This window comes from Toxorhynchites rutilus, chromosome 2 (assembly GCF_029784135.1).
Source record: "Toxorhynchites rutilus septentrionalis strain SRP chromosome 2, ASM2978413v1, whole genome shotgun sequence".
NCBI classification, from domain to species: domain Eukaryota; kingdom Metazoa; phylum Arthropoda; class Insecta; order Diptera; family Culicidae; genus Toxorhynchites; species Toxorhynchites rutilus.
This window is the reverse complement of record NC_073745.1, coordinates 76,256,779-76,276,335: the sequence shown is the minus strand read 5'-3', so window position 1 is coordinate 76,276,335 and position 19,557 is coordinate 76,256,779. Positions and strand designations below refer to the sequence as shown.

The 19,557-nt window shown below is 38.0% G+C and overlaps 1 protein-coding gene across 1 annotated transcript in view; it reads right to left on the bottom strand.

The window, feature by feature from the left end:
• LOC129771625 (alpha-catulin) overlaps positions 1-19,557 on the bottom strand; it is a 400,279-nt gene that overhangs the window by 328,833 nt on the left and 51,889 nt on the right. The gene's annotated exons all lie outside the window — the stretch shown is intronic.

The window sequence follows — 19,557 nt, the reverse complement described above, 5'->3', positions numbered from 1 at the left end:
ACTTTGAAAGCTGTCTGACTCGATGCCAAATCGAGTTTTGGACATACTAAATATTAGCTACCGATTGGACTCGAAATTTGCCGCACAAATTTTCTTTTATTGAAATTTTAGGATGCGGCTAAACGAATGTCCACCCTGATTTCACATATTTGAATTACTTAGAAAACAAAAAGTGAATTTATACTTTTTTTTTACAATGAACTCGATGAAAATAAACAATAATAGTCTTTTATGAACAAAACTGTACAAAGAATTGACTTATTTTTGAAAATATTGAGGAACAATAGGGTGTGGCTAAACGAATGTCTATTCCAAACTTGACAGCCGTACTCAAGAGTCGAACGTACCAGCGCACAGTACAAGAATGTCAAGCAATAAATATCATTGAAATCTTTACCAATTCGAAACAAAACGCGCAGATTTCTAGAAGTTTTGCTTACAATAAACGAAATGTGCTGCTGGAATAATAGTTCACTTTCGAGAAGCACGCCTAGATCTTTGATATTATTCTGGAAGTACCAAAGAGTTTATAATGTGCCATTATTACTTATTGAAGAACCTATTTTCTTGAATAAGTAATAATGGCACATTTATTTGGGTTCACTTTCATGCGATTAGCACGGCAAAGCTGTCCAACTGTTGCTGAAGTAAGCTGACATCGGCAATCGAGTTTATTTGAAAGAAAATTTTCACATCGTCGGCGAATGACAAGCGCGAAAGGTTCAGCTTAAAATTAACGTCATAACCTTTGGTCACTTGTAGTTGACCTTGACCTTGACCTTCTGATAAGTTTTGAGGTAAAAGGATTCGAAGTTGAGGACTTTGCCGATGATCTAGTCATAATGGTACGAGGCAAGTTATCGAGCAGAATGCAGATGGCCTTAAACTTTACACAATTTTGGTGTATCATAGAAGGTCTGAGCATAAATCTCTCAAAAACAACAATTATTCCTTTCACCAAAAAGAAAAAAACTGCATCTGCAGTCTTTACATCTTGGGGGAGAGGAAATAAAAAGCAGCGCTTCAGTGAAATATCTAGGTGTAATCTTAGATGCTAAATAAAACTAGAACGCACATTCAGCAAGGCCAACTCAGCTCTATGGGCATGCTCTAAAATGATAGGAAGAACATGGGGCCTTAAACCAAAAATGGTTATGTGGGTTTACACTGCAACTGTGCGGCCTAGGATAACCTATGCCTCACTTGTATGGTGGCCAAAAACTAAGGAGACTGTAGCTACAAAAAAGCTAAACAAACTCCAACGACTAGCATGCGTTGCAATTACTGGCGCAATGCGAGTACACCCTCAAAGGCATTGGAGGCTGTCCTTCACCTGGTACCTTTGTTTATATGTTCAGCCAGAGGATGAAAAAAGCGCTCTAAAGCTTAAAAGATGGAAAAAAAATACTAGACGGGGACAAAGGTGGTCACTTGAGCACCTTGAATCTTTTACCCAGCTGAAAAAAATGGGAAGACCGGGAAGTGACAGCCAATTGGATGGCTGCAAAACTTGAACAGGCAAAAATGTTTATTACGCCGAGTATTAAAACTACTCAACAGCTGCTAAGCCTTAATAAGAAAGACTTAAGCACATTCATTGGTCTTGTAACAGGACACTGCCCGAGTAAATACCATTATAAGAACATAGGTTTAGCACAAGATGATATTTGTCGCTTTTGTAATACCGAAAGCGAAACCTCGGAACATTTGCTCTGCGGAGCTCTAACTAGACGCAGACTTCACACCTCGATAAAGGTATTCTGGAGCCCAAGGAAATTTGGTCTGCGTCGCCGATCAGGATTATAAATTTTATCAAACAGATTATTTCTGATTGGCACCTATCACGCTATAACTTTCAGTCTACTCCTTCATCAATAAGTAATATATAAGCTTGAAGTATAGTATAAAAAAGTGACATACCACAAGAGTTCAAAATAATGGACGCAGTGGTTCACACCCAACAGGGGGAAAAAACGCCATTGAAGTACAAGAGGAAAAGCAACACCCCCAGGTACCTTGAGAATTCCCAATTGGAGCATCGCATTCGCGTGAGGAATGATCACTAATTTTTACTGCTAGCTAACGACCGATGAGATATGATCGCAGCCAACAGATTATCTTGCCGCCAAACCTCAAATTCTCTATTTTAAAAATCGTGTATGATGCTGTCAAACGCTGCTGTAAGGTCAATATATATAGGCCGCGAAAGACAACAGGTTACAGTTGATCCTTTAGGCATAAATTAATGTACAATACAATAGGTCGTATGAATAAAAAAAAAGTATTTACTTATTCTGCCCGTTTACAAGTAAAGTAAACTTTGCTAGTATTTACTTGAATCCGTATGAATAAAAGTTTATTTTACTAATTTCATTTTCGAATTCGAACATAATTTTTACTTTGTCAAACATCTATCAACTGATTGTTTAGGTTTCGTTTCCAAACGTTTTTTTTTTTTGACAAAGCGTGAATTCGCGATGAAAAAGGAATAGTGTCGACGTCTGGTGGCGACTTTCAATTAGGGACCATAGTTTGGGTCCCTATCCCGTTAGTGTAATACCTATCATATTAGAAGACACGAAGCAAGTTTTCAAATATTAAAATTTGAATGAAAATGTTCACATCATGTTATTTAATCACTTAAAACACTTTCTTCCGACTTTTATTTAACCCTTAGTCTATACATTTCCAACATCATTACTGAAACTGTTCATTATAATATAAAGTTGTCTTCAAAAACAATATCGTACAAGATTTTTTCACCACCTGCAAACAAAAGTGTTTTTCATTTAAACAGAATGCCAAATTGGTACGGGAAGGTTATTTTTCATTCATAATTTAAATTTCAAAAACGTGTTCTTTCCGCCTGAAAATCAATCAATTTTTTTACGCTCCCCTAAACTAGTAAACGAAGCTCAATGCCATCAATGCGGATCGTTAACTTGTTTAAATTCAAACGCAAGATAGCAGCATTAAACATAAATCGGATATGACATCAAAACGAATGATAGTGTTTTCAGATCCAAAGTATGCTCATGAGCATACTTGATAATAACGAAGTGAATACTTGATGAATGCTGTTTTATTCATACGAAATCAGCTAAACATCCATTTTCGAAAAGTAAATACTATGTTGTTTCTTTTATTCATACCAAACGTAGAAAAAACTTAACCTCACTGCTCGACTGCTCGAATGAAGTAAAGTAAAGGTGAATTTTGTTTTTATTCATACGGCCTAATGTATTGCTGGCAGAAACTGAAGATCGGCTTGTGTTTGTTCATAGCAAATTGTATCATTGGCTCATCTACCTCGACATGAGCACAAGACTGGCCGAGAAAAGGTACGTTTTTAGCAACAGAAACAATTTGTTCCGGTGTTACTACCTCCTCCAAGAACACGATTCCAAATTTATCAGCTGAAAGGTTACATATCGTTTGTGTGTCAGAACTCCAGCGCCCATTGTACTCCATCGGAGTAGGTAAACCAGACTCATTTCTTCGCTCGCTTACGAACATCCAAAATGACTTAGGATTCGATTTCAAAATGACTTAGGATTCGCATTTATTTTCCATAAAAATACGCCAATTATTATTATTATATTCCTCAATTACCTAAAGGTATACGAACTAGAGATGAAACGGATATCCGGTAACTATCTGGCCGGATACCGGATATTGGGAAAAAATCAATAATTTCTCATTAACCCAAGATAAATTATACCTTTTTTCAAAATTAAATTAATATTAACTAGTAACATTAATTCACAAAACAACAATAACACGATTACTTTTATTATGATTTTTTAACCGACCGATTACGCTTTGCTTCCTACACCAGGCCAGTTTCAGAGCACAGTCTTTCACTGTAAACACTACTGCAAGGAGTTGAAAGTTAAACTCTAGCAAACCTTGCCAATTGGGGGTATTGGGGTAAACGTAAGGAACGTGATTGCGATCGATTCGAAATGTTTTCGCATAACAGCCGATTTCGTTAGTGATGGAATTTTTTTCAAAAGACAGAGGTTCCAAGTTCCGTGCTCCCTTGGCCGAGTGGTTAGCGTCATAACTAACATGCCGGGTGTTCGGGTTCGATTCCCGTTCTGGTCGGGGGAATTTTTCGTCAAAGTAATTTCCTCCGACTTGCACTGTGATCACGCGTATTCTAGAGCTTGCCACTCAGAATGCATTCAAGGCGTGTTATTTGGCATAGAAATCTCAACTAAGTACTAATAAAAATGACGCAAGTAATACTACGTTGAGACGGTGAAGTTCCTCTAGGAACGTTAGTGCCATTGAAGAAGAAGAAGAAGAAGGTTCCAAGTTCCAGTTCCAAGTTTTTTAAAATTTGTGAAATAATTGATTGATGTTATTTGCCTATTCGAATTAGTAGTTCTTACTCTTACTCGACTAGTATTAAAATTATTTCAAAATATTCAAAAAAAAAATGTAACAATTGTAACAGAAAATTCTAACCCATTTATTCATTTATCAGGCTCATTAGCATTTTATCTGTAACAGAGCCGGGTTTTTATCGTGAACATGTACATATGTTTGTTTATGTTTCTATAAATTGTAAATTACACAGTAGTAGTAGTAGCCATTTAGGCGTTATTTAACTTATTTGATTAGAAACGATAAGTACTTAAAATCCTATAAAACAAATACAAATATTTCAGATTTCAAATGATAAACGAAACATGTGCAAATTAAGAGCAGAGGAGGATAAACTTTTTTACAGGCAGTACTTAAGTAGACAAATGGTCACAATAACACTTACCTATAATAGCTTGTAATGGAAACGGGGAAAGAAGAATTGTGAATTTCTAAAGGAAGAAGCGCGTGGGGACTGATCTCTACAAATAGCATTCATTGTGATCAGAGCAGCTGCGAATGCTCAACATGGACTGGATAATTTAACATGTCGAGCTCCGGATTGTGTTTGCTGCGCTTCGAACACAGTCTGCATCAAGAGCGTATGAACACCATCATTGTCAGTTCCAGCTTTCAAAGAAATATAACGTATACAAACAAAATAGTGAGCAATTCGACTAGAAAACAGTTACAGTTTGTAGCACATTCGAAAACAAATCATTATTCTTTTATTTTCTTATTCTGTTACTATCAGTCCCAGTGATCAACTCACTTCTAACTAAAAGCTCAATGTCAGTCCCGAAGAACCGATGCGAAGCTCAACGTATTAAGTAAGTGTGAATTAAGAACCTTTTGAAGCTTTATGAATTTATGTATTTTTATTTTTGAGAAAAGTAGAAAATAACTTATCAAGCAAATGAAGCCAAATTTGGCATGTGGAGGTTTTAGGGTGCAATAAATGTTTCTCTGGTGGTTCGACACTGCTCCCCCTCTCTAAGGGAAGGAAGCTGCCATGCAAATGAAACACAAACTCCTGCATAACTCAAGAACTATTAAAACAGCCAACTTTTGGCATTTGAAGGTTTTTAGTGAGAAAAACATTTCTATGATGGATTGAAATATCTTCCTCCTCTGAAAGGGGAGGGGGAGGCTTCCATACAAACAAAATACAATTTTCTGCATAACTCGATAATAGAGCAAATGGAACCAAAATTGGAATGTGAGGATTTTACAGTACAATAAATGTTCCTATACTGGTATGACACCCCACCCTTCTCTGGAAGGAGGAAGGAGGGGGTCCCATAAAAATATCATAAATATTTCAACCAACCATTCTAATATCAAAGATGACAATTGAAAATTTTCGGAAATTACTGAATGGAAATAGGAAAACTCGAAAAATTTAATTCCCATATGTTCTACAATTATATCGTGATAAGCGTTGTTAGTCTAACTGATGTTTGATGTCTATATGAATAAAAATGGATTGATAAATATGTTGGTAAGCGCAAGACTCAAAAAAGGAATCGTAAGATTTGAGTTGTTTCTATTTTATTATATTTTTATATCAAACATGTATTTCATGTAACGGAGAAACATGTTATTCGCAAGTAATTGAAGAATCTTGAACGAGAATTGTGAATATTATACGAGAATATTATAATAACGAGTTTTGATAGAAATACTAGGAAATTTAGATTAAAAGGAAATTGTAAAGAGTCAATTAGAACGTTAAACGTTTACTTATTGAGGCCATATTCTAGTCTAGAAATTTGAAAAAAAATGTTCTTCATATTTCTGATGTTTAGGCATTAAAGAATATACCATAGAAAAAAAACTTATCAAAAATCCTACTATTTATCTAGTTAGAGCCGCATTTACATGCTCTGCTTTTACATGCTCTGCTAACTTTTCTCTATTTAGAAACATGTCAATCGTGAGAATCTACACACAAAAATGTTACGAGCAAAACATTTTTTTTTCAGGAGTCTTATACAAAAATGACTTACATTCCAAAAACTATAAAAGATAGAAGGTTAATGTCTTCGACAAAAGTTCATATTTTAACAAGATCTAAAACTTTGTTGAATACACTATATCGCTATCTTAACTTGAAACAAAATTAGGATAAGTTGTATTTTTTCCAAAAAAAATATAACAAAGTTGTTGTTCGAAAAACTTTTTCCCTGCAAAAGTGCCCTTCTTCGGATGTATAAACGACTTGTTGGAAATTTCAAAGACTATTCAAATATATATTTTCGGAAATTAAAAAAAAAATAGTTTTTGAGAAAAATGAATTTTAATTTAAAAAAAATTGAATTTTTTCTCAAACAAACTTTTGGTATTTTTTTGTAAAAATTCAAACAATTTCCCACATTTCATCCTTTGACAATAATTTTGTAGGTATCATAGTTTTAAAGTTATCAATTTTTCTAAAAAATTAAGAAAAAAAATTGTCCTTTTCCAAAAAGTAGTCTAATTTTTTTTCGAATATTCCAAGTATGCAAAGATGCTTAAATGACCCATGTCGTTACACCCACAACGTTTCACTATTATCTGAGATAGTGCTGCCAACTCCTAAGACGAGTTGGCATGAAATTCGTCTATTGCTATTGTATAGTTTTAGGTGTCATTGGTATTTATTTAAAGAAAAAGATAGAATTGAATGAAAAACCTCAAAAAAAAATCTATTCAGCCATCTCATTGATTCTCGGTCTAACAGACAATATGCGCGAGTATAGAAGGGTTAATGAAAGCATAACAGTATACACGTAAAGGAGGGAACGATCATAATTTATCTTGAATTTTGAAAAACCTGAACATCCCTAATTTTCTAGGTTTTTGCGTGTAGGATCATCACTATATTTTGGTTCTGAGATTTACGCTTCCGTTTTTAGAATGGCATCCAAGCAAAAGGAGCAACGCATGCAAATTTTACTCGCGCAACGTGAAAATCCAAGATTATCGCACGCGATGTTGACAAAATCGAGCAACAAGCAGCGCTCGAGACAGATGGTTCACACACCATGAAACTGTCCCAGCCTCCTGGTTGGAAAGTCATCTGCACCTGGTGCTGGATACTTTCATCGCATCCGGGACCATCAACCGAGTCATACACGTCGAGGAATGGCTGGAGAAACTTGGAGCTCTGTTCTGTTTTGTTCAGATTTGCCATCCTGCCATTATGGAAAAAGGCTATCAAATGGCCGAGAAAGAACACGATGGAAGTACCCCACGATTCCGTAGAGACATGTTGGTAAATCTTGGAGCAAAACTTGAAGATTTGAAAGCCAAAAGTCAAATTTAAGTTGACCACATTTTGGTCGCTCTACCATTCACATTACCTGCGGTGCATATTGTTGTACATAATTTGAAAGGAAATTGTAACAGTTGTTATTAACAAGAGTTAAAATATATATCAACTAAATTCCTAACAACAAAACATAAGTTCGTCTGGATTCGTAATTAAAAGATGTAATGCCTTCTGCTCGCGATTACTCAGGGTCGTTGCAAACTGCTGATTCAGACTCAAGAAGAACCACACAACCCACAATTTCCCAGGAGTTTACCCTTTCCCGTTTATCTACCCTAAATAAAGCCACTCGCGTCACTCGTGGGGAGCCTCTCTTGCTACCGTTCCCAAGGCTCCTGTGGTGAAACCTTCTCTACAACCGACTACGAACGAGGGGTGACGGCTACCTTTATGAGCCCGGAATAACGTCAAAGAATGTATGTTCAGGGCTGTTTGTTAAAAGGGAATGACACTGAAGGTAATGGTAGTGATTTCTATATATTTCGGGGGGGTTTAAAGCACACGGTACTTGCGGTCTGATGGTTTTCGGCGTGCGTGGGAGGAAAATTCCGTTCCCTAATCAGATGGCCTTCGGTTCTTAACTGGAACGGTACTGATAGTCCCTTCCGTAGGGCCTCTTCCTGTCGTGTCCTCTTCGATCTTCTGCGTCCTCGACTGTAGATAATAAAGAAAAGGCCCACTGGTCGGACCTGACCAGCAGAAGTTAACCACCGTGGCGTCCCCATTCGAATCATTTTTCTCATTACCTTTTCTTTGTATACTTTTTAAACTCTAACGACGTCCACAATTATCAACGACGTGGACGTAATACGAAACCTAATAAACAAACAACACTTAACATTACTGAAAACTACACTTATCTACATATTTAAATTAAAACATTTACTTTACACGACGCGCACTTCTACTTCCGGAGACGGTCACGAACAGAAAGAAAGACCTATCCTTTTGAGCGACGGTAGTTGCCCCATTCATGGACGCGACCTCTCCTTTGCTCAAACCAGTCCATTGTTAAGGACGCGGGGTTCCCCAGATGAGCTGGCGCAGAGCTTACAATGACCCTGTCAATTGACATTTGGCAGATTTTGTTGTCTGCGGCTCAGCTTTATTTTAGTGATGGCAGAGTCATCGCTTTAGGCCAATATGAACGGATGTTACAAAGATTGAGGAATTTCGAATTGATCTATAATTTAACGATTTTTTTTAGTTAACCATCCACTGTTCTTATTTGGGACTTAATAATCTGCACAGCAACGCAACTACCAAACTCTTGTATGTATATATATTTTTTTTTCAAAATATATTTTTTATTAAGGCACATGTGGCGTTAGCCTGACGGGGCCGGGAGTCCAATATTTTGACAATTTTTGTCTTACAACTATGTTAGTAATATGTAACCGATTACTCGCGGTTGGCTCGAGGTTAGTATTACAAGTGTTCTCATAATTGGTATGTTGCAGTCTTCGATGCTCTGTACGTGTGCCCGACACGGGATACTTCCTATTGGGATGCAGCTGACCATTAATCAGCAACGCCCCCCTATATCTAGCGTGGTGCGTCTTTCTTGACTCGAGGAATCCAGGATAGAATGGACACTAGCCGGCGCAATCATCAGCTCGTGTAGAGTTGTCATGAGCGGTAAAACCTTTGGCTCTTGTTGAATGATCAGTGGACTGCACAACCTTCGGCCCAACTCTTGTATATTGTTGCTGTAAACGACATTTGCGCTGTGTAAAGCATATTTTTGTGTCATTTGAATTATTGAATTCAGCCTCATACTATTTGAGGAAATATATGCTACCTGTGAACTATTGATGCACCCGTTATCGAATGAATAGAATAAACCTGAAATTACATGAATACACATGCACTTCGTTCTTAAATATAAGGTGCGTTCAACAATGATAAGAAAAATAGCCCTAATAGTTCCAAACATTATTCATCGAACTCGGTCAGCAATCAATATTTTCGCTTATTAAAGCATGTATGACAAACCCATATCATGATGCCTCATTCTTCCAGTCTGACATCTAAATTATGGAAGCCGCTGCTCGTTTGTTTATTGATTTTATGGCGAATCCACACTCTGTCTGAGATAATTAATGACAAACCCCGCCACTTCGCCAGAGCTTCCGAGCGGACTACCTCAACCGAGAGCCCCTTCAGTTTGCCATTACAGCTTCCCACATGCAGCAATCGTGCTCTAAATCTTGGACCAGACCTTGAATTTAAGCGACCAGTGGGTAAACCAAATTCATTACCTAGCGTAAAATCGCTACCGAATCCCTTCCCTTCCCAACTGTCGGTTTGCAAGCTTCTTAGACTGTTGTTGGCTATCCAGCGCCGTTTTATCCTTGACACGTTTCCTGTTTTCAGTTGCTTCTTTGGCTTGTTCTTTCCGGTCCCCATCGTGCTCCTCGGCTGTATTTTGCATTAGCGGTTTCCCTTCTTCATGGAACTCTAAAAATAGCCCATGATTCCCGAATGGCTCTGGCAACACACGAACACATGTACAGATTTCTAATTCGAGAACAGACTCACAACACCCCCAAATCCTACATAAAAGCTCCCCGAACCCGAGGAATCGTTGACGAGGGATGCCACTTACACATTGCTGTTGGGGCATTGGGGTTAGTGTAAACTAACACATCTGAAGCACCTTTAACAGGACTAAGGAACCATGTGACTTCGGATGAGCTTTTGAGAGCTATGCAATAGCAGAGGATATAATGGTTCTGCCGTCTGGTCAAAATAACGTGTGATAATTTGTGTAAATTTCACGTTAAAAATGTAGCAGTTAACTTTTTAATACTTCCATTAAGACATTGAACGAATTTCAAGTTACGAAGAGGGATTATTCCAGCCCTAAGCTCTCGCTCTGTTGCATGCAGTCCAGCAGCAGCCTGGCTAGACATATTCACGACACAATGTGATGCTTGACACTGAACTTCAACTGATGTCCCCTCTCGTCCCCAAAAAGCAAGACTAGCAACCCGAAAAAAAATGTCCCGAGGCAAGGAAAAGCCTCTTACAGCGAGTTTCCATTTCCTCGCGTTGTTGTTTCGCTGGGGGAGGGGGGGGGGGGTATGTTGTGAAGAAAAAGTTTCCGACAGGACGGATGTTCTTTCTCTTTCGTACAGATTTTTGGATCTGCTCGGGGCGATGAAGGTATCAGCTTTAGCGACTGAAACTTTCCATCACGCCACCTAGCCAACTATTTACCATTCTGGAGGGTGTAGGGAAGCTTGTTTAAAGTGAAAATAGTGGAATAAGCAACGAAAACTTGGGGCTATTCACAGTCGCTGTTCATTTGTTCGTCGTTCCGTGATATGAACCGTGAGCAGACGGGGTTGGATGGGTGAATTGGGGGGGGGGGGCTTTTGAGAAGTTTTCTCCGCCGAGTTTTTCGTTTCCCTTCTGCTCAAAAAATTCATGCGAACTTTAAAAAGCAGGGGGAAACACTGTGAAGGCTTATCGCCGAAGCAAGACAAAAGAATATGGCGGGAATCGTTACGTTTTTTTTCTACGTCGATGGTTTGCTACAGACATGTCACGTTTCGTGATATGATTTCCGTGATGATAAGTCTGCCGTTAAAGGTTAAACACAATTGAGTGTAGGTTAGAGGTCAGTCGATTGATTACAAAGTCATCTGTTAAAGGTGCTCTGTTTAGCTGATTCAATGGTTTCATTGAGTAATTATGTTTCATAGCGGATTTTTAAGATAATATACCTAGGTCTACTGTTAGATGCTTAGATGTTTTTTTTTAAAGTTGTTCTTCTAAACAATATAAGTTTATTAGGGCTTCTATTGAATCTTATTCACGAAAACTAAATAAATTACTTCATTGGTAGTTGAAACATTATGTACCGTCGATGGGGGTGACAATGCACAATGGTCCAGGAGATGTATTTAAGTGTAAATTAGCATTTAGAGATCGACAGTTATTCTCTAGACAAAAACTGTCTTCGACAAAGTTGTTATATACAATAGACCGTTATCGAAATTCTTCAAATCGCATTTGCTCGGATTACAAAATGACAATCACGCTATTGCCATCAACCCTGATAAAACATCAGCTGGAGAGCACGTGTGTAGATCCAAAGCACAAGCGCTGCTGGAATCATCATAGCACGGTGACACGAGAAATTTAATGCGAAGAAAAAACAATAATCTGGAATTGCGTTCATACGACCCTCGCTATGTTCTTCTTCAATGGCACTAACGTTCCCAAGGTTTGCCTACTCAACGTGGTACTACTTGCGTCATTTTTATTAGTAAATAGTTGAGATTTCTAGGACATACATATATGCGAAGGTAGAGATTGAACGACTGCAATTCTTACTACACAATCAACAAAAGCGGTGCGAGGAATAATACATTCACTTTCGAGACACTATCATGAGCGACGCCGACACAGCTTTTGTTATAGCCAGGCCAAAGCGCAATGCATTGTCATGACATTGCGCGTGTGTTCAAACACAAAATGAAATTCGATCGTATTCGTCCCCACATATTGTTGGTTGTATTCTGTTGAATGGAAAAAGCGCAATTTTGCATTCTGTTCAAGCTCAAGTCCAATCGAGTTGAGCAAATGTAACAACCTTGCCACGCAATTCGACGTAAATAACATTGGTCTCCATGTTCCGTTTCTATGAAGCAAAAATAGTAAAACTTCGGGTGGAATAAACACGCAAAATTTAGCATTCAAACACATTCAAAACAAATTTAGCATCCAAACGAAATCGAATAATAATTTTCATTCAAATTTCAACAATTTAGAATTATTTCCGGAATTATGCCGATCAGATAGAGAGTAAATTGAACCACAAATAAGGATGACTTATTTTGACCATTGTTTCGCGACAAGGCGAATGAATTTAAGAGTGTAAAAGTCGATTTCGATTGAATTGTAAAATCCGATCACTCATATGCATATATAAATATTGAGTTCTACAAATCGGTGAAGAGTAATAAAAACATCCATGAATAAAGAAAGCAATATGGCTGTGTTTCAAACTTAGATTACCGATGTGAATACTCCTCGATTGAATGACAACGATAAAATAACGCGATTCCAAACAGGCCGATTAATCAGCTCCATTGAAGTTAGCTGGCGTATCGCTGTTTTCCAATTTATGGACGAGACCAAGCTGTTATAAACTAAGCCATGTTGAAAATCACATGCACGTATTTTCTAACAAGGAGACAGCAATAAATATTGATTTTCTATATTTCATTTTTTCTACTTTACGACAAACTTACATTACTTTTTTCAGTTGACGTTTAACTTTTAAGAGATCAAACATGTCAGTTACGTTAATGAAATTCACCAAGAAACATCATATAACCTTTCGTTCAAATCATTTAATTCGTTTTTTATCGGTCACATTCGATTTATTTTAAAGATCGTTAAAATATTCAAACACACTTACAATACATTAGTGTGTTTTATTCAACAACCAAAATATTCACTAGAAATAATTTATTTGGCAGAACAACGTTTGCCTGGTCAGCTTCTTCTTCTTCTTGTATGGCACTAACGTTCCTAGAGGAACTCCGCCGTCTCAACGTAGTATTACTTGCGTCATTTTCATTGATACTTAGTTGAGATTTCTATGCCAAATAACACGCCTTGAATGTATTCTGAGTGGCAAGCTCTAGAATACGCGTGAACACAGTGCAAGTCTGAGGAAATTTCTTTGAAGAAAAATTTCCCCGACCAGAACGGGAATCGAACCCGAACCCCCGGCATGTTAGGTTTGACGCTAACCACTCGGCCACGGGAGCACAGTATTGCCTGGTCAGCTAGTATTCTTATATTTTTTCTGAAAGCTGAGATTTTTTACATAACATATTCGAATATCAGAGAGGTGTTGTTTTCCTTTTCGAGTGATTTTTCAAAGTTAACATGTTTTCAGTTTTCGTTCAATATTTCTATGCGACTGGACTACATCTATGCGACCAGAATCTAATTTTTATGCAGATGTGGTATTTCATGTGGATTCAAATTAGTATATCGATCATCTGAATTGGCCCGGTAATTTAAAAGTCATTTTTGGATAAAAAGGGAAAAACCCACCTAAAATGGAAATGGTCACCTATTTAATTTGATATGTAGATCATCCGAATCGGTAAAGTAGTTCAAAAGTTATCAATTTAAAAAAAATCATTTTTGGAAAAAATGGGAAAAAATGATTTTTTGGGCAACCCTTAAATGAAAATGATCACCTTAATGATAAAAAATACTCTACTCTAATTTTACTCTAATGTACGATAGTTATTCAACAAAAAGTTCGAAAAAAACTTTTTGACCCATTTTCACCCCTATCGGCGGTATCTATTTTGGGCTTGAGGATAAATTATTTTCACATAAACTAAGATTTTTTTAGCATGGTTTGAATGATAGAATTTAGATCAAACATGCACGATACGATAACTTGCTAACCCACTTGACCCGCGTTTGCGCAAGCCTACCGCGTTTTAACCAAGATATGACAAGACGAAGACTTCGCCTCGGCCAAAGTCACTGTCGAGTCGAGCAAACTATCCTATTGTAATACACAAGTGTCATTGAATTGGTTTATTTGATAGACTGGAATGATTCCTGTCACTTTATGACGTAAGACTACGTCTACGTCACATTGACAATATCATCAAAATTGCCAAGAAGTATGGAATTTTGTGTCGACTAAGAAATAATTTAACTATTTGCAGTAAAATACAGCTATACAAATCAATCATCTCTCCTCATCAGGACTTTTGCTCTTCCATTTTGTTTTTGGCCGATGAAACACAAATATCGAGATTACAGCGCTTGAAGAATAATATAATGCGTTTGATTTTACAATGCAACAGGTTCACTTCCTCATATTTGATGCTGGACGCTTTGCAATGGTTATCTGTGAAGCAAAGAATTGTTTATTTAACTATGGTGTTCATTTTTAAAGTAGTTAACGGTCTGCTGCCTCGATATTTGTGTGATCGAGTTGAAAGAGGAAGTGACTTTCATAGATATAATACTAGAAACGCGGATGAAATAAGAACACCACTTTTCTTAACATGTGCTTCACAAAATTCTCTATATTTTAAAGGAGTAAATGTTTTCAACTCGATGCCAACACATATTAAACGTGCAACAACACTAGCGGAATTTAAGAGAAACTGTTTTTCCACACGTTAAGGCTGTGTTTTCCTAACCGCCGAAAGTTTTTTTCCTCAATTTTTTTTATGACAAATATTTTTGACTGACAACGTTTTATACGAACGGATATCTTAATGTGAACAGTTTTCTTGATTTTTTTTTTGTTTCTAATATTTTTAATCTGACGAAGTTTTTTTTAAACGGATTATATTGTTTATACAATTTTGAACAATTTTTGATTTATGTTATATTTTTTGTTTTGAATTTGTATTCGTCTCTATTATGTCTACTATGATCTTGGTGATGATGGACTATTTGAATTTTTTGTTGTTTCTGTTTTGTATCATTTAAAAAAAATAAAAGTAGTCTACAAAAGATTGAGCGCCGTGCGTTTTACAGATATATGGGATATAAAGTAAAAGTTTTTTTAAAGAGCCGGTCTAGGAATTTTTCGTGAATGAAAATTTCTCTGGATGAGGACATTCATTGTCAATCCAAACAAGGCTGGCGGTTGGACTTGTGCTGTGGCGGACACGACTGGGTATCGGCTTGGGTTGTTTTTGACATTGCAATACTATATACGGATTTATATCTGTAAATAAAATCAGTCCGTTTTCTTTTGCTAAACTGGTTTCAATGCTGATAAAAATAAATTATCTTTTGGATAACTCGTCTTGCTCAAACTTCTGTAGGGGAAGGAGGCGGGACCATCATCATCATCACCTCGGAGCATCATGATTTTGAGCGTTAATACCTCCTAACCAACTGAACAAAATGGTATGAAAACCACTTCATTTGAAAGATAAAATGTCTTCGTGTTATATGCTTATTAATTATAGATCCAAAACTTGTTTCAACAGCATGAAAATAGCTTTGAAAACAGGCTTTTGAAATCACACAAATCTGTATATAAGCTGACGCCCGATCGGAAATTCACTCAGTTATAATTGTACACCGGTTGGAGCATGTTATCGCCGCTACAAGATTGATAAGGCGAAGCTAACTTTGTTCATCAACGGTTCATGAAGGGTGTCACCATCAAGAAACTATTTGTGCAAACGAAGGGCATTGGTACGACGTGTTCGTTCAAGCATCTACCGCTACCTCCCAGCTTCTACCGGGGAGAAGAAAAAAGACGGGTGGGTAATGTTGGGAACATAACCGGAGAGACGTAGGACTACACCAAGGGGTGTTCATTATTCGGATATCATGGAGCACAGATCCCAGAATGACCAACTCAAACGTTTGTAGAGGTTATTGTTAAGCCGTTGTAGAGGTTATTGTTAAGCCGGCAACGAACACACTTTTTTTTTATTAATCCGTTTATTTTTACAGGCTCAGTTACATAAGTTTAATGGAGCCAAACTCTTAACTATATTTCAAGTAGCATATATCAACATGTTGTTTCCTTATTTCTATGGTTAATGAAATAGGAAACCGATTACTCGCGGTCGACTCGAGTTTAGAAGGGTGACATATTTTCATTAGGAAAAGGATGAGATGTAAGGAGATGTGTGTTTACACTCGCACTCACATTCACATTCACATTCTCATTCACACTTCACACTCAATTCTTAAAACTATCCTTACATCTAATATGTATTTACAATTTAACTTATTCTAATGTTAGTAGGAAGGGAACCGATAGCTCGCGAAGGACGAAAAGGAGGGGAAAAGGATGTATGAACAATCACACTCGAAGATCGATAGCTTTGAGGAAAACATATATTTGGGACATGTAATCAAGGTCTAACCGAGCCAACACATCTCTCACTGGCACATTGGACTGCTTTCCTCCAGCCCGAAGGGAGTTTTCTAAATTCGATCTGGCGACAAGATATAGTTCGCACGACCAAACAACGTGTTCGATGTCGTGGTAACCATGGCCACAACCGCAGAGATTGCTGCCGGCAAGATTAAAACGAAAAAGCAGCGCGTCTAACGAACAGTGATTGGACATGAGTCGGGAGAAGGTGCGAATAAAGTCCCGACTCAAGTCTAGACTTTTGAACCACGGATTGAGGCTAACCTTAGGGATAATTGAGTGGAGCCACCAGCCCAATTCATCTTCGTTCCATTTGCGTTGCCAGTTAACGATGGTATTTTTACGAACTAAAGAATAAAATTCATTGAAGGCGATTTGACGCTGATAATTTTCGCCTTCAATTGCACCTACCTTTGCTAATGAGTCAGCCCTCTCATTACCCGGAATTGAGCAATGTGAAGGGACCCAGACAAAGGTAATGACATAACAGCGTCTGGATAAAGCACTCAAAATTTCTCGTATTCTCTCAAGGAAGTACGGCGAGTGCTTTTCCGGCCTCACTGAACGGATAGCTTCGACAGAGCTCAGACTATCCGTTACAATGTAATAGTGTTCAACAGGTCGTGAGGCGACGCTGTCCAGCGCCCAGTGTATTGCTGCCAATTCAGCAATATACACTGAGCAAGGATACTGAAGACTGTGTGAGGTGCTAAAAAATTTGTTGAACACTCCAAATCCTGTGGACTCATTCATAGAGGACCCATCAGTAAAGTACATATTATCACAAATGACACGCCCATACTTTGCTTCGAAAATCGTAGGAACGATCCCCGATCGATGATAATCTGGAATTCCATGGATTCCATGGACCCGGCGCGACGCTTCCACCGCTTTTAACACACTTCGATAGGCTCTCCTGCTCCACATCCCATTGAAACTCCTGTCTCTCACTCTTGCGGTATCGCACCGCATACATCCCCGGCAAATGCAGCGATATCTCTTATGCTAAAAATCAATTTCAAGATAGCGTCTTTCCTGCATGGCGTCCGATGATAGATTGTGGCCAAGCCCCACCATCGCTCACTCTATATAGCCATATAGTTAACGTTGTAGCGACCGCCTATATTTATTTATAATCTCTTTTTTGTCTCCCTCCTTCACCTTGTCCATACGTTTCACCCGTACCCGTGGTTGTTTGTAATGAATAGCTGTTTGCTGCGGGAGCGCAGACAAAATGTATGGGAAAGTAGGGAATTCTTTCTTCCAATTTTTCATCAATTTGAACTTTATATAAGCTGAAAACCCGTAATGTGTAGCATATAAACAATTGCTGAGGATATTTCCTAGCAATGTGTATATTTGGAACCAAAATTCATTCATTAATTGAGGAGGTATTAGCGTTCAAAAACTGAACACTTTTTCACACCGAAATATTGAAATGGGCCCCTATATTGAAAGGTTAGACGTAGTCCTACGTCAAAACAACAACCGCTGCCCCAAAAAATAATATACAAACTTGCTGCTGTTATGAAGCCGACCAGCAGCTGCCCGGAAACAAAAGTCAACTAAATTCTGAGAAATCGCTGCACAGAAGCTGCGGTTGCGAAAAAAGCTAAAGATCATCACGCACAACCAGGGTTGCCACGTATACATAATATTCTGTATTTTACAGATCTTTCGCCAAATTTCAGACTTGATTGATAAAAATGTTAAACGCAACGCAACGAGACGGCTTTGGTTAGGGATACCATCTGGTCGGAGTAGAAAATCAGAACACCTGTCACAGATACGATTATGATCGAATCATTATCATTGTTTTGAGATATCTATATATATATAAAAATGGATTTCTGTCTGTTTGTCTGATTCTTATGGACTCGGAAACTACTGAACCGATCGACATGGAAATTGGTATGTAGGGGTTTTGAGGTCGGGAAAGGTTCTTATGATAGTTCGAGACCCCTCCCTCCTCTCTAAGGGGGGGGGAGGTGGTGGTGTGTTGTCTGCCATACAAATGAAACACAAATTTCTACATTATTCGAGAATTAATCAAGCAAATGAAACAAAATTTGGAATCTGAGAGTTCTAGGGGATACGAAACGTTTGTATGATGAATAGACACTCCACCCCCCTCTGTAAGGGGGGGCTGTAGTATAGTGACTTTTAACACTTTTGGCTGGTTCGTCACTTTACTTCCGTTTTTGGAAGAATTATTGGAGCGAGAATTGAACTCGTGACCTTTAGTGGTAGAAGTATGGATGTTACAACTACGACAGGTCGCCTCCACTCTTAAGTTTATTCATTTAACGTATTTCTCGGACGATCCGTGCGGTGAAATTAATCCGAAGATGATAGCTTCTCTTGTGCACGAAAACAGGAGATTTATGGGCGGTTTTCAAGTCATCAAACAACATGCGCAATGGTGCCGGAAACAATTCGTCAGTGAAATGATACGCCCGTTTAGACATTTTAAATTTTTTGTCACCAATAAAAAGTTACAGGAGGGTTGTGGCCGAAACACGACTGCATATGACGTAGGATTACGTTAAGCTATTATTGCAAATTACTTCTAGATTGTGGTTCCATTAGTTAACTCTTGATTAATAATTTGTTGGCTCTGAAAAGGAGCGTTTAGCTTGATTGTTGAGTATTCTTTGTTCACTCCACTAGTGATCCAATCGAGCGATGCTGGCAGAAAAATGATGATTGGTCGTTGGATGGTGCACGATAAAAGATGCCGAATGGGAATGAGATGAGAACTGGGAGAGAGCAAATAGGTCCAATCAAAACGTGAGATTTACCGCAGCAGAAAATCAAACCAATCGCGTAATTCATTGCACAGTTCCGTATTCGTATTAAACAAGCAACTGGAAGAGCACAGATTGCTTGTGCCAGTTGACCAATCAGAACGCGAGGCTTTTGTGTAGATAATGCTTGATATTTTTCAATTGTTCGATGGTTAGTT